The sequence below is a fragment of the Euwallacea fornicatus genome, chromosome 4 (genome assembly GCF_040115645.1).
Source record: "Euwallacea fornicatus isolate EFF26 chromosome 4, ASM4011564v1, whole genome shotgun sequence".
Taxonomy (NCBI): domain Eukaryota; kingdom Metazoa; phylum Arthropoda; class Insecta; order Coleoptera; family Curculionidae; genus Euwallacea; species Euwallacea fornicatus.
In genome coordinates this window covers 5,251,043-5,260,500 of record NC_089544.1, presented here as the reverse complement: position 1 = coordinate 5,260,500, position 9,458 = coordinate 5,251,043, and positions in this window count along the sequence as shown.

Here is a 9,458-nt window from a genome sequence, read left to right as displayed (position 1 = left end):
ATTTTATGTCAATTTAGAAATGTTTATTTCTGTGGAGTTGGAAATACGTAGAAAGTATATATAGCTAAATATTCATAATAATAAATTACCGGTAAAATAGTATCGATCTTCGGCGACCGATGTCGCAATAGGTTAAGTATTTATTGCACTTGTGCGGCATCGGTCTCTGGGCGCTATTCGTTATCCTTTATACACTGACCCGTTAGTTATTGTTTGAACCAGACCAACTTTTACTCTCGTTTGGATCAAACCTAGTTATTCTGTCATGGAAACTTGACTGCATATTCTTGAAGTAGCATGGTTCCAACGTGGTACGATACCGATTTCCGATCATTAGAACCAGTTAGAAATAGCTGCAAAAAGTCCTCACGGGCATTCTGCACATAATTCTGCTTGTTGCTGAGTTTACCTCCGTGTTGGAAGAGACGTAATATTTGATTTAGCTCTAAGTTGATCATACCGGTCTGTGCAATATCGGTCCTCCGAGACTGGTACAAAGCCAAACTTTAGCTCCCCCACTAAAGTAAATAGACACCTGGAAATAGTATTTACGAATTAGATTTTATTGATGGCGCTTAATGGGAAATTACCGATTGGTTTGTGGCAACCATTATCGCACTTGACTGTATTAGCGGTATTACCCCTCAGAAATCTATAACGCATTACACAAAAAAAATCTACATTCCAGGTTATCCGATAACAGTCAACTTATTACAGAACAAACAGAAAATCGATATAAAGAAAAAAATGAAATAGGAAATAGAAAGATGACTTATTGATATCACATTTTTGAGGGCCTGTAACTCCAAAAGCCAAAATTCATACGGCAAACAAATTTCGTAAGGCTGATTCTTTTAAAGTCAGGGTTGGACTTTGATTTTTAACAAAGACTTCTTAAAGATATACACGGTAAAGAAAAAAGCACAGTAAAATTATTACATTTCAGTCTACATTTAGTAACCAAGATAAATTAAAACATTCTTATGACGTTTAATTGATTTGGTTGTTGGTTTTCAGTTTTTCTGTTTACAAAAAAATATAACGAGGGCACTTAAAGATATGATACCGAGGAAATGTTCCATTTTCCGTTAATTACAGCGGAATCTCGGGTGCATTAACTTTAAAGCCCTCGTTGTAATGTCATGTTTTAATACTTTCAGTCGGGATCTTGGGAAGTTTTTGGCGATTTTTTGTTTTTTTTGGGCCACGAAACCAGTTACGGGGCGTTTTCAGGAAGTTCGCACTTCATTGTAAATTATCCTGCACCGTTTATCAAACTGAATCCCTGTTTTATATCTCCGGTACAGTAATTTTTTGAATGCCTTGTTCCTCATTTTTATTTTCTCAGCTACAGGCTAAAACTCCTACTTACAATGTACAGGGGGATAAATTTAATCCGAACATAATACAGTTGCTTAGTTACTTGGTGGAAACTATTACGCTCGAACTTGAACGAGGGGGAATCAAACCCTCGTTATGGAAAAATAATGAGATTCGTGCCTTAATAAGCCCCGGCTAGCTCATCCAGAAGAAGCGTATCCATATCAACTGAGCTTCAAACCGATTTTCGAGCAGGTACACGAACTTTCCTCGTACTCTCCACTCGATGTCAATTTTCCACATTTCAAAGCATTGATTAAGATGCAGATGTCAAGGAAATTAAGTTTCCCGAAGTGTAGGGTCGCATGTACACCATGAATAAGCAACTGCTTAATTTTGCATCAGACATTCATGGCTGGTCAAAGCCAAGGCAACTGAGGAAAAGTCCGTTAATTGGTCGCAGTGGGGCGGAATTTTAAATGAGATAGAAGTGATATAGATTGCCTCAAAGTGCTCGCAGTAATTTGGGAGTTTAATATCGTGGCGTTTGGTTAAACTCGATAATTTCAGAGCTCAATTTGGTTTTGCGGTTAGGGGACTTGAGCATAAAGCACCAGTTTGTGAGTGACACATATGAATTGGACCAGGAGGGAATGTATTGAGTGTCTATCAAAAAATGCATGAAGTTCTTCTTAAATGTTCAGTTCATTTTTGGAGTTCTTTCTGCCGTTATTAGGTAGGTGCCCTCTATGCCACTGATCTTTAACGAGTCAACTAGCAAATTTTCCCATCGATACACAGTACTCAAGTTATTATTTCGCTTATCTCTTTTTGGAAGTACTTCCTTCTGTCAGAAACTAGGACCTACCTGCGCCACAGTTATTTGATCGAATGAAAAATCAAATTTTCCTCTTTATACGCAACACTTGGTCGTTTACTCATCCCAAAATTTAGTGCTAAGTTTAGTTTAATAAATATCGAAAACAAGTTCATTTCCTTCCATTTACCCGTCACTCTCGGATCCGGCAATAAAAATTTTATTACCCTTTATAAATCACTGGCTGCGTGATCAACGACAACGAAAGGGGTAATTTGTCTTTGATTAAACCAAGTCTATGAAATGTCACTTCAATAGAACAGTGCGCCTTATTCCATCTGTGGCTTCTGATAGCATCGCCCCATCAATCATGACCCCGAAAGGAAAAGCCTTTCTGGTAAATAAATTTCAATTTTCAGATTTTGATTCTGACAACGAGGGAAAATTCAGGACTTTTTTTCTTATTTTGAATTTAATCGTCAAAAATAAATTTCCTGTGTAAAATATTGTTTTATCCCCTTTCCCTACAAAGATCATGGTCATCGACGTGCCCAATGGTGCGTGCCTTTCTTACACAACAGTGTTGTGTGAACGTTTCAAGTGTTACATCTTCAATCGCGGCTTATCTAGATTGTTGATGGCATCAGATAACCATCTCTTTTATTATGCTACGTTACAACACTATTACGTTTAAAACGGCCATTAGTCATTTTAATGGATTGTTGTACAACTAGAGAAGAATTTTGACGATGAGGTTATGGGTCAAAAAGTTGCTTTTTATTGAAGACAGTCTCTTTAGGTTTATTAATGTACTATTTTTTATAATATTGCTGGCATGATTGGATTATAGCATCCCTTATCTTTCAAATCTCCATTATTGAATTCCAAAGTACCAAAAATCTCGAAAAAAGCGTCACAACACTGTAGCACATCCCTTGCAACTCTAAATTGAACATCCCCTTCACCATTTCTTGCGGGGGAGGGGGATGTATATGGGTATAATTTAAAGCCGCACGGTATTCCAATCATGATACACGGGTGTTACGTACAGTTATATTGTATTAAAATTTTATTATACATCATGTTCCTAATATTTGACTTGGAGTACTAAATTTTTTTCCCGATTTTACCTATGAAAATTAAACGAAGTGTAACGTCGGGCTTTTAGCAAACATAGCGAAAAATGGCGTGCTCACGAACGTGTTAAAGTATTGATTTAATTTTAAAATCTGGTTAAAGTTCGTTAGTAACAAAATTGTTCCGTACTTTTGTATCTACACACGTTTCACAAGGCAGAGTTGTTAAATCATGGCTTAAGGTATATGCGAATAAACCCGTCTCTCGTACATTACGAGAACACATAAGAAATTTGCTTGCCAGATTGCTGTTATTGTGGCAACAGGGCATTTCTTATGGACTTCAAAATTTACGAGGGTCAGATTTAGGTGAACCAAGGTTAATGCATGGTTCAACAACTCGGCTTTAAATATATACATATATAAACAAGGTTGACTACTAATAGAGAAGAAATTAAAATATTTTCTTCTACGTTTTATGTAAAAAAGACAACTTTTATCATAGTCTGCCCTAACTGAAACATAGTTTTATTCCCTAGAGAGAGATTATCTTATCTATGTTAACTTTTGTGCCTAAGAACTTTAGCTTCCTTTTCTCTTTACTCTCTAGACGCGAGCGTTTGACACTGACTGGTGAATGCAGCCTTGCATCCATAAGAGTATTGTTGAAAGACTATTTTCTTAAACTTGTGTATAATTGGCTTCCTATAATAAAATCGGGTACTGTTAATAATTATTTAGTAGCCGCTATACAGTATAAGTTCATATATTCTTAGTTAATCTTCTTCTAGATTCTAAATAATCGTAAATAACTGAAACGAAGTTAAAACTGTTCTCTTAGAGACAACAAATGTTGTTTGTACACGCAAGTAGAGATTGTGGCATTGCACACTATTCTCAGTTAAAATTAGCTGAGATTAATACTAATTCCTTACTCAAGGTTCGAACGAAAAAGCTTGTTTAGAAACATAAGGATTTCATATTTACACAAAGGGTTTAGTTCTAAGCCCTTACTGAAAAATGAATGTTCTTCCCAATTAGTTGTAAGTGAGAATAGTACGCAATTCCACCGCTCAAACACCTACTTCTGAATGAGCTCTTATTCTCAAACAAGTTAGTAAAGAAAAAGAACAATTCTCATCAAACGTAAAAAACGTATTCAAATTAAAATAAGGATTAAGAAATTTTAAGACATTGTGATAACTTTCGAAAACGCTCTTTAAAGCAATTTTGTCTCAACAATTTAAACCAAATTAACTAATAGTGCAAAAAAGAAGAGAACCGATGACTGTATTCAGTACGTTATCTCTTCGGTTAAGTGCATTTTTGTTATCAAAATAATGAAGAATTCACAAAAGTTGCATGCCTTTGCCAGGACTTAATAGAATAAAAATTCTTCTAATCTTAATAAATTACGTAAATCATTAGATCCATTGCAGTAAAACGCATTTCCTGACGTCTCACAAGATTTTATAATAGATTACTTAAGTTTCGTCCTTTCAGGCATCATCAGACTCTTATACTAAAATAGAAAAACTCTAATTTATTAAATGTAATAAAAATAAGTTTTCATTCCTGTTAGAAATATCATTAATCCACGAGCACTTTACATTTATTAATCAGGTTTCATAACTGTTCACAATTTTCCGCACATAATTTTAGAGGATGGACTTTGAACATATTTTTCTGGAGCAGGCAAGGTTTTTCGAAAACTTTGATGTTTCTTTAGCCGCCGATCAATAGTTTGAACAGACATGAGCTTCGAAACAGAGATAAGGCTGAGAAATTGCCAAAGTTGAGAATTTATTTTCTTAGTTATGAGCATCCTGTTATATATATTGGCCAATCGCAATGTAAAATTTAGGTAAAAATTCGTGAATACTTTAAATTCTTTCTTAAATACAAAGATAATGATATTTCGGATTTCGGCTCAGAATACGCCAATTACTGGACCAATTTACGATTTCCCGCAAATAGACAGAGTTGTGGTGCTTCATGGATGCAACGACTGTAAAAAAATAGTATATTTTTTGGAAAAAATGAAAAAAGATGCAAAGAGTTCACCTGTGTAGACATGGCGACCATGAAGTATTCAGTTATTCACAATACCGAGATTAGATTAATTATGGAAAAAAACAAGTAGCATCCTTAAAAAATCCTTCGGATTATAGCGATCCATACACTAATGGAAATATTTTCGGTCTCATAATTTTTTGCGGCTTAGTGTAATTAGAGTTTTATTATATTTTTGTGGGAGGGTCTGAAGATGCCTGAAAAGGTGAAACTAGAATAATCAATCATAAGATCTTGTAACGTTGAATTTTCCCTTAAATTTCCAATGAATAAATTAATGAATTTATAAACTAGGTGAGCTATGGACTACTTCTAAATTTTAACTAAATTACTCTTTAATAGTGATCAGAACTAGAGTGTCACAATTCCATTCAAGACATTATTTGTTTAGTTAAAATCATAATTTTATCCGAATCGTGAAAAATCCTCAAAATTAGTTTTCGCCAGGATTCGACAGAGCCAAAATTAACGAAATTTTCTAACATTTTACACGAGAATAAGAATTTATATTGAATAGAAAATCTGTTTCCTGCTAGAAACGCCATGCGCAGCGAAGCTCTGTTGCGCGTCGTATTTTGCAATATGTCCCTCCATGCTTTAAAAGCTCTTATACAGGAATATTAAACAATATTTTTTATTACCAGTGCAGCAATATTACAACAAATGGACGCTTTCTGGCGTCAAGATCTGGCATGCATTTGCCAAAGTACTTAGCCGTCCCGGAATTGAAATGTCCATAGTATTGTTTTTCTAATAAATATACATGCATCATAAAGAATGTTTTATGCACGCTGCAGCGTGCATAAAATGTCGTTTATGATGCATTCGCAATAAAAAATAAATAATAGTTTCTTAATGCACTTTTTTAAGTTTTATAATGTGGGATCTATAAATTTTATTTACCATGGTCCGGGTGAAACATAAAACTGAACTGGAGACAAATAAATTGGGTTTTTATGAAATTTGGTGTCTTCACCGGGTGTCTCGCATATTAAAGAAAATAAAAGTTTTTACTAATGTTACCTAGTTTTTTTTTTAAGAAACGATGGTTCAAACATTTTTTCCTGGCTGAAAAAGTCTAAATATCACCCTATATAGAGTGTCCCAAATTCGAGATTCACTACTGTGTGTGGTCACCGTTAAATAATATATATTTTTTTCTGAAGTTACTTATTTGAACCATTGGGAGGATTTTGAATATTTCCAGATATAATCGAAAAAAAAAATTATTTCATAGTTATTCTTCTTTAGAAATCTTTTTTAAGGATTAACCGTCGGGTTGACGAAAAACGTCGTAATTTCAAAACGTATTATTGCATGTGGTATATGTATTTTATAATGCCAAAACCAGACAACTTATGTATTTCCAAATCCAGGCCAGTATTAGGAATAAGTTGATAAGGGCCCTAGGGAAATGGAACGTCGGAGTTGGAAAATAGTATTAGCACGTTAAGGCCTAGCCAGACGCGCCTTCAAAACCAATCTTCTTCAAAACTAAAGCCATCACGAAATAACTACGACAATCGTTATTTCAAGTTTTTCTCGGAATATTTCCAGAAGTATTTGAAATTATGAGATTTTCAATACACAACTTTACTTCATTTCAAACGTAATCATATTTCCCAGGATTGCTGAAATTAAATTGGTGATCATCGGATTTAGGATATCCTATACATATACGTTACCTGATGTTAACATTCACAATTTTTAAGTTATCTTAGTATTACTTGGCGAAAATATCTCAGAAACTCAATATAAATCTCTCATATGGAAAAAATCTTACCTTATCGAAGCACGAATAAATTACAGTTACCTGAAAATCAGCGAGAAAAAAATTGCTCCAATTAGGGGGAAAATAGAGATTAACATAATAAAGACTGAAAAAACTCTCCCCGAAATTAGGACTCTCATCAATCTAAAATGTATATAATTTCACGTATTGGTGGACCAGCAATTTCGTTGTCCTCCATCTAACCCCTGGGACAAAAAAGGAAGAACGAGATTATTCGACGGCCCGTCTATTATTTCCGTTAATCCTATGTAATTTGGCCTGGCCCCACCCTGCCATTAGTCCCTATTGGTATGGAAGGACACATGTCGATGAAATAGAAATCTATCTGTGCAATTGGATTCAAATATATTATTATTCTCCCCTTTTCGGGCTTGCGTAAATTTGACTAGATACTGAAAGTGAGCAAACATAATCCGTGAATTAAACATCGAAACTTCACTCATGCCATTTACACTTATGAGAAATCATGTAAATGCTATCATATAAATCATGCATCTATAACATCTATTTTCATCTGGGAAATATAATGCAAATTCATTTGCGTAACTTGACATCGAAATAAAAATAATAATAAAATTGAAAATTTTAAAGTAGCGTAAGTCTAATTTACAGTTGTTGATTTTAAACTTCATGATGAGTTTGCTCATGTCCTAAAATCTAGAATTAAAGACTGATGTTCCCCTTGCAGGAGGGTGTCGCCGTGGCTGCCGGACCATCACATGAGGGACTCTTGTTTTATATAGAGAAATAAAGGACACTTACTGAAGATTTAACGGAAACGACCCTTCATGTCGTCGTCGAGCAACCGTAAATTCTTGAATAGACCTGAAATTTCCCCAATTTCAGGGCTGCTTGATATCAACGCACTTCACTGATTATCGAAGGGTCGAATAAAAAATTCAGGAAATCCTGCTTCTAGATTTCGTCTCTAATAAGGCGCATTATTGCCTCGTCACCTCTGTCGTCTCTTTTCCTCTTCTAATCATGACAATCAAATCGTAATCGAGAAGTTTAATAGTGTGGAAAAACGTCAGCCGAACATTAGCAATTAGTAATGCGATTAAAAGCCCGATTTAAGCGTGGCGACTTTGAAAACGTGGTTTTTCGTTAAAGCAATGGAAAGAATAAGGTTTTTTCGACTTATTAGTCGTACGTCATGTGTACCTACATGAAGGACAAAAAAAATGTGGTAGCAAGTGTTTTCTCGTGAATCCTTTCCATCCATCATTCCCAAAATTGCACACAACTTGTTCCTAATGGAAGACAAAAAAGTATAATATCTAAGAATATCACAAATTACTATACTAGACTGGACTGCGTTCGGCTAATACACATGAAATCGACTAAATTAATCTAAACTGGTTTAGACAGTGGAATTTAACGATATCTTGAGATTGAAATATTAACATCAACTTTATTTAAAAACTAACGGCAATGCGACAGAGAATTATTTACATACAGGGTGCCAAAAACGAATGGAAACGCTCAGTTATTACATATCTGGAAAGTTGTTCGAGCTGACTAAACAAAGTTTGGTAATTAGATAAACAACAATATTCTAACATGAACGGTGTTATTAACAACGTTATTTATAGCAGATATAAATACAACAGTTTCTACAGTAAACAGGATTCTAAAATTTTAAGAAAAAGTTGATACTCCCCTCAAACTACGAAAATTCAGAAGATTTTTTAGAAATGGTACAATAACAAACAGTAAATTTTTCTTCCTTTTTTTGCAGAGATAATTGAGTAATTTCATAGTTTTTGGATGCATTGCATAACCAACAAAATATTTAATTAATTGTTAAGTTGAAAAGTTTTTGTTGGACACTGAAAGACAGTTCTTGTTTTACCAGCAAATCTGAAAAGTACGGAAATCAAGTAAAATTTTATACATTTTTTAATTAATATTTATTTATAGTGTTGATAGCTTTGTGTCCCAATTGAAAATTTGGAACTTTAAGATTTTTTTTCCAAGGACTTGAACACCGCCCTAATGGAGTCAGTTTGATTTTCCACGCTTTCGGAATTACAGAAGAATTTTAGTTTCTTTGCATAGACATTTTTGAAGCCTTTCATAAAAGAAATCTAAACCTGTGTTAAGTAAACCCTAATCAAAATTTTGTGCTGAAATTTCTCCAATTCATGTCGATTTATTATAAAAAGCAACTTGATTTGTCCTAATTTAGTTTGAAAATGTGGCTAATTTGATTTGATTCATTTTTACGATTATCCTTTAACCCAAATACATCTAATTTTATTCAACTTTTTTTTGATAGGCAATTTTCCTAACAGATTTTTTCAATCATCAAGTTTAAGTCATAAGTAGATTTTTATAGAATAATCTCGTGTATGATGGATCTTGAAATAACACACTC